Source organism: Rosa rugosa, chromosome 6, assembly GCF_958449725.1.
Source record: "Rosa rugosa chromosome 6, drRosRugo1.1, whole genome shotgun sequence".
Classification (NCBI taxonomy): Eukaryota; Viridiplantae; Streptophyta; class Magnoliopsida; order Rosales; family Rosaceae; genus Rosa; species Rosa rugosa.
In genome coordinates this window covers 52,642,846-52,656,903 of record NC_084825.1, presented here as the reverse complement: position 1 = coordinate 52,656,903, position 14,058 = coordinate 52,642,846, and the positions used below count along the sequence as shown (strand labels likewise).

The following is a 14,058-nucleotide window of genomic DNA, read 5'->3' as shown; positions in this document are numbered from 1 at the left end:
GTACTTCCCGGAGATATAGGGAATATCTGTTCGGCGGATTTTTTTTATTTTTTTTAACCCCAAGAGGTTTTTTTTATTTATTTTGTTTAGAGAAATGATTTTACTAGTCCCAACTTGCTTAGCCTCCATTTGGGATTGCTTCGTTTTTAAAAAAAATCAGCTTTTGTTCAAAATTTTAAGTTTTATTAGCAGCTTTAATTGAAAGTTATAGGTCACTGACATCAGATTTTAGAAGCAGCCCAGAGGTTGCTTTTAGAAGCTGTTGTGGGATCAAAACATGATCTACAGTTGTTTTATGTACTGACAACACTTTTAAAAATATTATTTACCAAACATAAAACTGTTTTAATTCACAGCTGATTATTTTCACAACACAGCAGCAGCAGTTTTTTTTTATAGAAAATTACACGTAAGTATTATTTTGAAACTTTAATTAGCTATAAGGCCATCTAATTGTTCTTGTACACGTAAGGCCACTTGCATTATCAAATTTCTCTGTCCTTCACGATTTTACCCTTATATCTAAGAAAACTAACTGCTTCCTATTATATTAATCATTCTCTCTCCACTCTCTTCCCCGACGAAACTCTTTCCTCCCTTTCTCTCTCGCCGGCGAAATACTCCATCTCTCTCTCGCTGGCAAAGTACTCACTCTCTCCACCATCACGTCGGCAACCAGAACTGGAATTGAATCGCCGACGCACGACCCCAACTTGAACTGGATCTCGAGGAGCCTCTCAATTCCACCGACCACATCTTCGTCTCAGGCTCCTCGATGATTCCCTCCGACTCCCTCCCTCCACTGTTTCGTCGTCCAAGGCGAGCAAATTTTGAGCCTGACCCGAAACATTTGGTTCTCCACAACTGGGTTAACCTTCCGATCTTGGATCTCGGCTGCAGCGAATTGACTCGGGAGATCCGTCGTTTCTGCTGACGACGGGAATGAGGTCATTTCTACTTCTGACGAACACAATCGAACGCCAGCGAGTCCAAAGAGCAGCGCCGCCGCAGTAGAGAAGCCTCAGCAAGTTGAGGTCGTGGATCCGAACGATGATGTTCGACTGCCAGAATCCTGGAACCTTCGGTCTTCGCGAGAAGTTTCGTCTCTGACCTTTTCAATTTCTAATCAAACATTTCAGAAGCTCAATCTATTTTATTCTCTTACTCTGCTTGTAATTTGATTCGGTGAATTCTCACATTGTTATCCTTGATCTCGTGTTAACAAATCATCAGATTAGTTCATTTGATTGAAATTGTTTCAGTTTGATCTATATTCGATCAAATGATTATCGCTTGTTGCCCATGTATCGTTGTAGATCCATTGTGGTTTTCTAATTGGATAACATTATAGTTGTAGACAAAATGAGAATTGCTGAAGTTTTTGTTAAGAAGGATCGTAGTTTTGTTATGGTTTACATGGATGAATGTGATGATTACTTTATTAAGTTCTTGAGTTCTGTTAGTTGAAGTTGAAATCAGAGTAATTTGATTCTAGTATTTGAGATTTTCAATCTATAGTTGTTTTGAACTTTTGATATTTTGGAGTAGCTTTTGTATTGCTTGGTGATAGCTTTCATAGTTGTTGGGAGTAGCTTTATTAGTCTCGACTTTAGGGAATAGTTTTTGTTTTACTTAGTAGTAGTTTTTGTTGGTGGTAAGAGTAGTTTTTGTTGTTGGTGACAGTAGTTTTTAGTGTTGGTTACAGTAATTTTTCTTATCTCATCGGAAATCTCACTGGAATAACTTTTATTGCTGGTGAGAGTAGTTTTTGTTGTTGGTGGTGATAGTAATTTTTCTTACCTCGTCAAGAATCTCACTGGAGTAGCTTTTGTTGCTAGTAAGATTAGCTTTTGGTTTTGGGGATAGTAGCTTTTGTTGGTGGGAATAGTAGTTTTTGGTTTTGAGGAGCGTAGCTTTTGTTGGTGGTGGGGACCGTAGCTTTTGTTGGTGATAGTAGCTTTTATTGCTGGTGACAGTAGCTTTTGGTGTTAATGACAGCAGCTTTTGTGGTCGCCGGAAACCTTGCCGGAAGTCACCGGAGTTCGCTGGAGGTCGGCCGGAGAAGGGAGAGAGAATGATTATTGACTTTTTACTCTAGTGGCATTTAGGTAAATATATTAGTTTTTATATCCAAAATTTAACACATATTTTAATCTAGTGGCCTTATGAGGGAGAAAAAATAGTTGGCGGCCCTATGGCATAAAAAACATTCAAAAATGGCCTTATATGTAATTGGCCATTTTTTTTAAAAAGTCACAGCAATCTCAAACTAGTCCTTAGTGAGATAGAGATTTGTGGTTATTTTAAGGGAATTTAGTAGGGCCGTTACTCGGTCGGTTCGAATCAGTTATATGTATTACCAACTTCAAAACCAAAGCTTTCGGTTTCAAAATGAGCTACCAATTACCAACCAAAATTTTCGGTTTTTAATTATATCTACCAAATTCGGTATTTCGGTTTTCGGTATTACCAACTTTAGAACAACTAATTCTTTATAATATAAATTAGAATGAACAAAACTAGGTTTTTGAATTTTATAGTCATAAAGTTTGTATTCATCTATTAATTATAGCTTTCTTTTGTATATATGACATCAAGTTTTAGCAATTTTCAATAAAACTAGGTTATTTAACCATCTTTGACTAGGTTACTTAAAATATATGTACTATTAATGTAGTATATGTAGTAATGTTCATACTATTATAAAAGTTTTTATGTTTATTTCTTAATATACATGTATGTGTATTGAAAATTGTAGTATATAAATCTAATATTTAGATAATCGGTACATTCGGTATTTACCAAAACCAAACCAACTTTTTAGGTAATTTTCGATTTCGGTTTTATCGGTCTCGGTTACCAAAAAGTCGGTTTACCGAACCTAAAACATCGGTTAGTATTCGGTCGGTTTGGTAATTACCAAACCAAGTGGCAGCCCTAGAATTTAGGGTTCTTATTATAATTTGGTTTTGAATTGTTGTTTGTAAACAATTTTGGGGTAGAAAGAGTCAAATATAGTACAGTGATGTATCCTTTCAAAAAGAGGGGAAGAGAGAGCAGAAATATATGTTTCATTCATTGACTTGCTTAACTAGGTATATGTAGTTCTCTTAGATAATTGAATTGGTGATTTGATTATTATTCAAGTTGACTGTTCTTAATTTTTGTAACTTGTAAAAACTATTCCCTCAGTTGTAGAATTTCTTTAAAATCATGATTTATAGGTTAGATGATTTTGGTGATGTTAACGTTAGTGATCCGTGGGATCTCTAGTTAGCTATAAATAAAGAGAGAGAGAGAGAGAGATTTGACACAAGATGTATAGTGGTTCGCCTCCGCATGAGCGGGAGACTACGTCCACTCGAAAGCTATACTAGTGTGTCGAGCCTTGCGGCCTAACAAGATTACAAGAGATGTAATGAAAATGTGTTGAGTTGTGGGAGGAGGCATTCCTTTTATAGATGAAGGAATGCCCTTCCTCTACTTATTCTTCGATGTGGGACAAGTTTCCACATATTTCTAGTCTAGAAAGCCTAGAAGCATGTAGAAAGCTATGTTGTGGTGGCATCTTGGCAAGGGCGGAAAGGTGGCTTCCCGGTGGCGGATTTGCGACTTCCGGATACCGCCGCGTAGCCTGAACATAGGGCTACACGATGTATGTCTCGGTTGGGCCTTGCCATGTCTTGTGGATGTCCCAAAGTGGGTGTTACTTATGCTTGGTGACGTAGTAAATACTCCATATTATTGGAGGTATGTACAAGTCCCCAAGTAAGAGGAGCTTCTTGGTTGGGGAGTTATAACCACGAAGTCATCAAGCATAAGTAACCGGGCGGCACGGAGCCCCTACAAGTCCCCGAACTCCGTAAGCAAGAAGGGACTCGTTTAATCCTGCACAATAAAAGACAATAAGACAGGCATATGTAGAATGCTTGTTGCATTGATATGCGTTGGCATATATAAACGTATGAGGTGCGTGATACATGTTGATGTATACACGCGAATGGCGTCGAGGACGATCGATTATGACGTACAATCTAGAAAGCGCGTATGGCCGTGTGAGCATATGGATTGCATATGATAAATGTAAGTTTGTACGAGCGATGCGAAGGTAAGCGTTTGTAGCGTGTAAATGAGGAGTACGTGAACGCTTGTGTTGGTTTGGTTGTCGCTCGTATTAATGGAACGCGAAAAGAATTCAATTTGTCGGGAGCGACAAATGGTAGAAGAATTCCATGTTCCATTAACGTGTGGTGTGTCGAGTAGACATGAATGTGAAGATTGGGAATGCCGGGAAGGCGTGAGCGGGAAGCTCGAGGATTGCCGGGAAGGCATGAGCGGGAAGCTCAAGGGAGATGAGCGGAAGGTCAATGGGTTGCCGGGAAGGCATGAGCGGGAAGCTCGTGAGCGGAAGCTCAATGGGGTGCCGGGAAGGCATGAGCGGAAGCTCAATGGGTTGCCGGGAAGGCATGAGCGGGAAGCTCAATGGGGTGCCTGGAAGGCATGAGCGGAAGCTCAATGGGGTGGGCCCCTGCTAGGCCCCGCTAGAGAGTCCCCGACTCCCCAGCCATGTTTGTTGAGGGGGAGCTGCACGGAGCAGAGGGTGTTGGGAAGCGATCCCAATCTTTGGTACCCAAGCGTCGGGGTTAACTGCCGGATCAATGGCTGCCGTAGGCTGTGTTAACTAGTCCCTTGCTGCCGGATCAATGGCTATTATGAGGCGTTGCCTGACCGCTTGGCGGTTTTGGTCGTAGACCGTGGACTCGTAAAGTTTGTATGTGCACGAAAAAAAATGACACACACATAGAGCAAGCATGTACGATGTAGTAAAGTGGCCAAGAACATGTCGTAGGCATGCTTAAGGGTCATGGAGACATGTATAGACATGGCATCGGCGGTAGCTCAAATTGCAAGAGCGTAGGAGATTAAGAAATAGTGACTTATCTTGTGCCGGTTTGGAGGCTAGCGAGCATGACGCTACATTGCTCCGGCGGAGTTTCTTTGGAGAGAGATGATGAGTTCATTACTTGCGGAGGTAATTGGTGATTATATCTCCTTGACAAGATAAACGATTAGCATATAATATTGTAAAAAATGCTTGTAAGATGTATATATCGGATAGCAATGGTAGTGAAATATAACTATGATATGAATAAGGAGCCAAGTAATTTCTTGTGCAGCAGAGTAATTGAGGCATGCCAATTTTGATAATGATGGAGGCAAGTCAATTAAGCACCAATTAAATGCGGACACGAGAGTTTGCAATGAGCAATATATATGTGTAGCTAAGTAGGTAGATGGTTAGTGCCCGTGGTACATTTCTAACATTAGTGCCCAGCCAAAGATAAACCAAGGCTCAGTGCCGCTGCATATATAGTTGTATATGACCAAGTTTGAACAAACAATATAGGCATTTATCATTCGTGGAATAAAGCTGCTAGACATATACAACCAAGTACTAGTCGAAAAAGTGTGCTAATGCCCAGTATGTATTAATGGATGACAGCAGCATATTTGAGACAAGAAACTTTGGGCGGAGCATGTGATCTTGCAGGCTTTGATTATTATAAGCATGTAGGCATATACACATAGCATGCTTAACAGATGGCATGTGCGTATAATATGTAGAGTTGTGGACATATGTATGCCATCATGAGCTACCAACTTTAAATGCATGGCACGTATGTGCATGTGGCACACAAGTATTGTAGTTGATACGTGCAACATGGGTAGGAGCATGAATGTGTGCATAGCTACAATGGTGGGTCATGTTATGTGATAACAAGTATATGAACGCATGGTCTTACTGCAGCACGTAAATTACCATATGCATAATTATGTATAGAAAGTGTGCACAGGGGAAAAGCATGCATTGAGTTATGAACCATGCTCCAGTTTGACCAACTGTGCTAAGCTAGTTCACCTGTGAAAGCTAGGCACGTGTGCACCAAGGAAAGAGATAGAAATACTTATCTTGATGGCGGGCTCTGCTGGTTGCGCTCTGACCATCATAGAAACCTACAGTTCGACTGCATAAACGAAGGCAGAGTCATATGAGAAGATTGGATGATAGTCGCTGATCCAAGAGGATGGCAGTGGGTGTCCAAATCAGATGTCTGGGTGTGCAGGTAAGAGACTCTGCCCAGAAAATTGAACCTCCGCCAGAGATTTGAGGTCCGCCTCTTTAAAGCTCGGCCCAAAAGGATTGAAGCGGAGTATGGCTGGCGGTTGTTGGCGACTAGCGGAGGTTTTTGCCGCTGATGGAGTTGGGCGGAAGATACCGCTGAAGAAGTGCGGCGGTGGAGCCCTTCCGGCGGTGTCCGCTTGGCGGAGGAAGTTGAGGACTTGGGCTTGCTAGCCTGGCTAGCGGGAGGTGGTCGCTGGTGTTAGACGTGATTGGAGTCGCTGGTATAAATCGATCATTCTCCCATATGACCTAATAGTATCAAACACTAGTCCCAGACAGAACGACGGCCGTGATCTCGCTGGCTGGCTACCGCTGCTGGTTCCGGCGACCGTTGATGCTGACGTAGCCTAGCGAAAAAAAGAGCCGCTGATGGTGCTTAGCGGTCGAAGTTTGGTGGTTACGGAGCTTCGCTGGCGGTGGTGGCTGGCGGAACTGCAGTTTTGGGAGTCGCTGCAGCAGTGTTGGGCTGGAGCGATCGGACTTGGGGCAGCAGAAGTCCAGCGGAGCTAGCTCAGCGGGGGCCAAGATGGGCGGAGGTGGCCAGCGGTGCCCTTGGAGCATGGAGTAGTGGAGAATGCCGGCGGGGCACCAGTTCCGCGGAGATGGAGCCCAAGAGTTCAGCGGGGACCCTTCCGGCTGTGAAGCGCAGCGGTGGTCGGTGGAGCGTTTGTTTGTGAGTTGGGCGGTGGTGTGCCGCCGGTGATCCCCAGCGGTGGAGGTCGGTGGAGACTCGAAGGTTGCCGCTGACGAAGCTCGGCGGAGGAGTTCCGACATTGAGTTCGTCCCATCGGAGGTGCAACTTGCAGCAGGGATGGAGGCGGTGCTGAGAAGAAGTCAGGCGGCGAGTGTTTTTCGGCGGAGGATGATGTCCGGCAGAACTGGAGCCTTGACGAAGACATAGGAACTGGCGGGAAAAAGTTTGAAAAGGGAAGGGGTGCCCAGAGCAGTTTTCTGGGTGCCCAGAGAAATTTGTTTTTTTTTTTTTTTTTTTTTTGAAGTCAGCGTTGACCTTCATGGGTTGGGCGTTGACCAACCTTGACTGGTGCTGACCGAAAGTGTGACCAAGCCTGATGGGCGTTGACCAACCTCGCCGGGCGTTGACCAAGCTTTGACCGGTTGTTTCTGCAAGTTTTGACCGCTCCATAGGCGTTGACTAACTCCGCTGGGCGTTGACCAGCCTGCAAGGTGCAAATTTCTGCACACTCTGCTGGTAGGTGACGAAGCCACTGTGTTGGCTTCCCACAGACGGCGCCAATGTTAACGTTAGTGATCCGTGGGATCTCTAGTTAGCTATAAATAAAGAGAGAGAGAGAGAGATTTGACACAAGATGTATAGTGGTTCGCCTCCGCATGAGCGGGAGACTACGTCCACTCGAAAGCTATACTAGTGTGTCGAGCCTTGCGGCCTAACAAGATTACAAGAGATGTAATGAAAATGTGTTGAGTTGTGGGAGGAGGCATTCCTTTTATAGATGAAGGAATGCCCTTCCTCTACTTATTCTTCGATGTGGGACAAGTTTCCACATGTTTCTAGTCTAGAAAGCCTAGAAGCATGTAGAAAGCTATGTTGTGGTGGCATCTTGGCAAGGGCGGAAAGGTGGCTTCCCGGTGGCGGATTTGCGACTTCCGGATACCGCCGCGTAGCCTGAACATAGGGCTACACGATGTATGTCTCGGTTGGGCCTTGCCATGTCTTGTGGATGTCCCAAAGTGGGTGTTACTTATGCTTGGTGACGTAGTAAATACTCCATATTATTGGAGGTATGTACAGGTGAAAAAATAAGAACATGTGATTTTGACCAAAAATCGTGTTTGGGAGCAAAACTATGATTTTGGACAGAAAAGAAAAATTGGGAGAAAGCTCCAAGCTTGGCCCCCTCTAATTTGGAAAAACATATAACATATTTTAGTGTGCTTAGTGTTACTTAAATAGGCCTCGATAGCCTCGTTTGCATGAGCATGGATATATTTGTCATGAGTCTCACTTTTTTTTTTTTTTTTTTTTTTTTTTTTTTTTTAAAAAAACCCCACCCCATTCCCACCCTTGATGGGGCTCGAACTTTTGACCTCTTGTCATGAGTCTCACTTGTCATGGGCATTGTTAGCCTCATTTGCATCAGCGTAAGGGTGAGAATTATTAATATCACTTGTCATAGATATTGCTAGCCTCACTCGTATTGTTGTGAGCAAAAACATCATTAACCTCACTCATGTGACCGTAAACATGCATGGATATTGTTAGGTCGACATCATTACTATTCAAATAATTGGTGTTTTCAATCAATCAATATGTAAAATGCAAATTCCAAAATGAATTATAGCAGCCTAGGAATTAATCCATATATAAACAAATTGAGCTGGCAATATATGATTGGAAACTTGCAAAGTGTAGAGGCTTGAATTAATGAAACCGTACGTAGTGGTGGCTGACCCGTGAGTACTACTGCATGTACTAGCTAGGAAGTGGGTTCTCCTTCACTTTATGAAAACTGACGGCTGCTAAATTTTCTATGCCCCTCCGGGTACGGTGGACTTTTACCTTTGACTCCATCGTCCCCCACTTTTCCATGCACCTACGTGAGTTCTTCGTTCTTCGTTCTTCGTTCTTCCTATGGTGGACTTGACAAGGTAAATGTGAAACACGTAGTATGGTGTCTATCTACCTATAAGTCCAGCCGGTTTAGGGGGCCGCCGTGAGGTCACCGTGAGATTGCGACCAAGAGATCATGAGTAGGGTGCCCTCGTGAGTCGTGTCATGGCAAGGGGACCAGGAGTACTTGGCCAACAACATAGACTTTTGTATCTTTTTTCAAAGACGGCGTTAAATGTTTATGTCATAACATGAAGCTAAGTAATAAGTAGGCAAGATAGAGATAGAGAGTGACACAAGAAGTAAGTAAGAGGAAAGAAAGAAATAGAGAGGGACACGAGAAGTAAAGCAAGATAAAAATAGAGAGGGATACAAAAAGTATAACGGTTGTCTTGAGGAGGCTGTGTTGACTTAAAATGTTTCACTATAACAGTAACTAAGTAGTCATTTTGTACTGATTGTAGTAATACAAGTGTGGGGAGATCATGGATCAGCCCCCTTTTCTAAGAGGGAGAGGAGTTCATTTCATAAGTAAGAGAGCCTCCTCTCTATCATATGTTTTCGATGTGAGATGTATAGAGTAGAATTGCTAGTCTTGAAGGGTTTTAGAAAGCATGGGAGAGTGGTCTTCTTGTGAGATATCATCTGCCACGGCGAGGTAGATCGGATTTCAGTCTAGATAATAAATGTCATAAGCGGGACTCACCATGTCACGCCCCTGATTTTTAACACAAATAAAAATCGATATATAACCCCATAATTATACATGTGTGATCGTTCAGTCATCAATACGAAATACATGGAGACATCTTCCCTTTAAACCAAGTACATATTGATGCCCTGAACCTACAATTCCAATATTCACCCGCTCCATAAAGTCATATATTACATAAGCTTACGAATTAAATTGCCAACAACAAGATAAAACGTAAATGCTCCTCAGAGCTCACTACAAGCGGAAGTCTTAATAACGGTAAAGTCACAAAATGGCTTCCTACCGTAAAGCTACAATTGGCGCCACCTCAGCATCAGCCACTATTTTCCTGACCTGCAGGATTAACCCCTACACCGTTTGAATGGTGCACCGGGTTGCCACACAACAAACCCGGTAAGCTTTTGCAAGCCCGTATGAGTAAACTCAAAACCACAAAGCAAAACACATTTCTTAAGTCACCTCAACCTAAACACGATATGCACATAGCTCACACCTACGGCCATCAATTCCATAATCTTCCATATCGTGCCTACATATATAAGTCAACTGGTGACTACAACCTCATGCTCATATTCTCAACTAGCGTCCCATTACACAAATTCAATTAAACAAGACTTCCTCAAGCAATGTTTGATGTCATTCTAACGCACTACGACGAATTCCCAATCACACTCATTCCCTCCCCACTAGAAGCTTTTGTCATCAACATGACATCAAAGGTGAAAATCAATGAATCACATTCCTATCCTCACCACAGAGTACAATTCGTCACCACTATGGCTCTTAAGATAAATCAAATCATCAATCAATACAATCAAGAAGAAACAAGACAATCACATTTCAAAACAAGCAAAACAATTCATGGTAACCCCTGCATATAATTTAGTTCAGGAGGTCACACTAAGTCAAGCAATTCAAATCATAGTAATCTTCGTAACCCCACACTCTAAAGTCCGTAGGTAGCCCCGGCCATCACAGCAGTCTTCTCAATCATTGTTAACTTAATAACAATTCAGCTCCGCAACCGAGCAGTCATCACACTGATCATCGCACAGATTCCACCGGTCATCACGCAGATAGCCATCATCCCACTGATCATCACATAGATTTCGAGGATCATCACACAGATTTCGAGGATCATCACACATATAGCAATTGTCCAGCTGATCATCACACAGATTTCGCCGGTCATCACGCAGATAGCCATTGTCCAGCGAGTCATCACATAGATAGCAATCATCACAAAGATTTATCACACTGATCTCAACGATTCATTACACAGATATTCCTACACAAGCTTTACCCTATCTTAAATCTCACTTAAGACGGTCATATTAGACTCATGGTATCTCAACACATAATATTGTACAATCACAACTCAATACACAATTTCACCAATCATCACACAGGTAGTAATCATCCAACTCATCACACAGATTCCACCAATACATATATATCACGCAAATATATATATATACATGGTCATCCACTCAGGAATGCCACTAATACCACTATAGTCACAGTTAATCCCATAACTCCAAGACAATATGGTAACTAGGCTCCTAACGAATATCGTGAGATTTACTCATCTTGAAACTCCCGTTGCGTCTTCAATATAGAACAAAGCAGCCAATCCACAAAATAACCGTCCAAAATACTTCGTCAAGTACCTAATTACATACGGTTTCAACTTAGTAACAATTCACAAACGATTTAAGTCTGAAATCCCCGCTTTGAACTAAAATCCCCAAAGTGGCGCCAATCGAGGCAAAACCACATCCGAGACCTCCCAAAATCTCCGGAATACTTCCACAATCGATGTGACAAAAACACAAGTCGATCGGAAGCTCGAATCCTCACGGATTGAATAAATCCACTGGTATGAAACGGTAAAAATCATAACAAATCCATACGAACTCCAAAATTTGCATACTATATATCGAAACGCTCGTCTCGACGAGTAGAAGATATATAATACCAGAAACAGTTCCTAATATGGCCAGAACGCCGCCACAGACGGTGGCGCACCGCCGCCGGACAAAACTCAATATTTCACAAAACTCCCAACATCAAAGATCTTCATCTAAGCATGCTTGTGAATTTTCATAACTAGCTCGAAGTCAGAAAACAAGCATGAAGGGTCAAAAACTACCTCACAAGTCGTGGATCACTGTTCAATCCGAGTTGAACCAACTTCCACGTAAATCGATCCAAACAACCACCACAGATCGATCAAGGAGGCTGCTCTGAACTCAACCAAGAAGACTTGAAGCCTCGCCGACGTCGGAGATCGGAGAACTGATCGGGTCCGAAATCCTCAAACTTTGCCTCCTTGCAGTAGGGCTGGGCATATGTGTCGGGCCGGTTCGGTCCGAGGCCTAAACCGTTTTCAAACCGGAACAGTCAGTTGGGCCCAAATCCAAACCGAGCACCGAATTACAAAAGAGTGGGCCGAAAGTTCGGTTGGGCCGAATTTTCGGGTCGGCTCGGTTCGGTTTTGGGCTGGGCCGAACTTTCAGTTTTGGGTAGGTTTTTTTTATATTCATTTATGGCCCAATATTTGCAGGCCCAAGTTTTTCATTTTCACATTTTACCTGCTTTTTTTAAGGCCATTCAGCCATTCTCAAGCCCATCTATAAACCATACAATTCAAATATAACATCTGCTTTTACATCCTGAAGGACCTAAACACCTAGAGTCCTAAGCAATAAACATTTAAGCAAAGAGCTACAGGCATATATATTCCATACTCCATAAGTCCATAGTCCAAACTTAGTTAATAGTTACAGACCTGAATACAAATAGAGAACAATTCAACCAAACTCCAAGTTATTACAAGTTCAAAAGCAAATAAAAGTAGATTGAACACAAGCCATCCTAGATGCTGCAGCTTGCAGGTTTGCATCAATGCTTCATCATTCTCCCAATTCAACAGGTACATCACCTTGAGTGACACCAGAATCTGCAATCAATCAGATTCAACATCAAATACAAAAAACCCAAAATATAAACAGACCAGTGAATAGTTCGATTAATAAACACATAACATTAGAATGAAACCCAATCAACTTAATTTCATAGCCATAACCCCAAAAAATGAAACCCAGAAACAACAAACAACAAAAAATGAAACCCAGAAACCCTAAACTCCATCGAATCCCAAATTCAAACCCTAAACTCATCGGTGGTCTAAAGACTCGAAACCCATAACAATCGGAACTCATAAACTCAGAATCAAAGTCTAAACTCATAACATTCCATACAACTCATAACAGTAATGCAGAATCTCATAAACTCATAACAGTAATACCTACGCGAAACCTATAGCAATCAGAACTCATAAACTCATAATCAAAGTCTAAACAATAAACATTCCATGATTCCATAAAACTCTTAACAGTAATGACAGGGTTTGATTTGAGAGAACTCACCGAGAGAGCGAGAGATCGAAATGACAGGAGAGAGGATTTGATTTGAGAGAGATGATGGGGTTTGATTTGAGAGAGAGGAGATCGAAATCGGACAGAGAGATGATAGGGTTCACTGTTTTGAGAGAGGACGGAGAGAGGCGCTCGAGAAAGAGTGAAACTGAAAAGAGAGATGGGTAGTTTGTGTTTTGTTTACCCTAGTGATAGGTTGTGGTAAGGTCTATGGTAAGAGTTATAACCACCAATAAGATATAAACAACAATAAAAAAATATTAAAAAATATATATTAATAAAATTCGGTCGGGTTGGTTTCTATACGGTCGGTTTGAAACCCGACACCGAACCCGGACCACATGTAATAGGGTCGGTGCGGTTCCTGCTGTTTTTTTTACTTTGTTTATTCGGTTCGGTTACCCGACCCGCTTTTCCAGTGCGGGTCGGTCGGTTTTGCCACTGTATTCGGTTTTCTGCCCAGCCCTACCTTGCAGCACAGCCGTGAAGGAGAATCGCTGCTAGAGGACACCAGAGGGAGGAGTAGACGGCCGAGACGAGCTGATCTGGAAGATTTCACCGCCGGAGACCGCCGGAGCTCGCAGGAAAATCCGGGTCGGGTCAGCCGGGTTTCTTCGATACTGAAGGTGCAGCTGAGAGAGAAGAGAGAGAGAAGAAACTTTCCGGAAAAGGAAATGGAATTTTTATGAAATAATTTCTAATTTTCTCTATTTATACTAAAACGGAAACTTCTTCCGATAGCCATAACTTTCTCATACGAGCTCCGATTGACGCGTACCGCATGTCCAGGAACTCGTATCGATGCGATCTACAACTTTCGTGAATGAAGTTTTCAGAGAATCTCGACGTATCAAAACCTTGAACCCCCCCCCCCCCCCTAAATCCACACTTTTCGAATATTTATTCGCCCGAAACACTTCCGCTCTATCCACGAGCCATGAAACCGTCCAATAACCACAATTTAGATTCCGAAAAATCCTCGGAAAATAAATACGAATTTTCGGGGTATCACACACCATGTCGTACGGACTGTCTTATGTTTAGTGGTATGTGATACATGCAGTATGAACACGAACCACATTTAAGAATGCAGGGCCTGTCTAACAGTGTTGTTATACTGTTCGAACAA

The 14,058-nt window shown here is 42.5% G+C and overlaps 1 long non-coding RNA gene across 1 annotated transcript; it reads right to left on the bottom strand.

Annotated features, from left to right (window-relative positions):
* Positions 1–12,203: 12,203 nt before the first annotated feature.
* LOC133718414 (uncharacterized) lies at positions 12,204–13,102 on the bottom strand. The gene is made up of 2 exons (XR_009850283.1): positions 12,921–13,102; positions 12,204–12,451 (listed from the first exon to the last, which is right to left on the bottom strand). It is a non-coding gene; the product is annotated as an uncharacterized LOC133718414 (long non-coding RNA).
* Between the last annotated feature and the right edge of the window lie 956 nt (positions 13,103–14,058).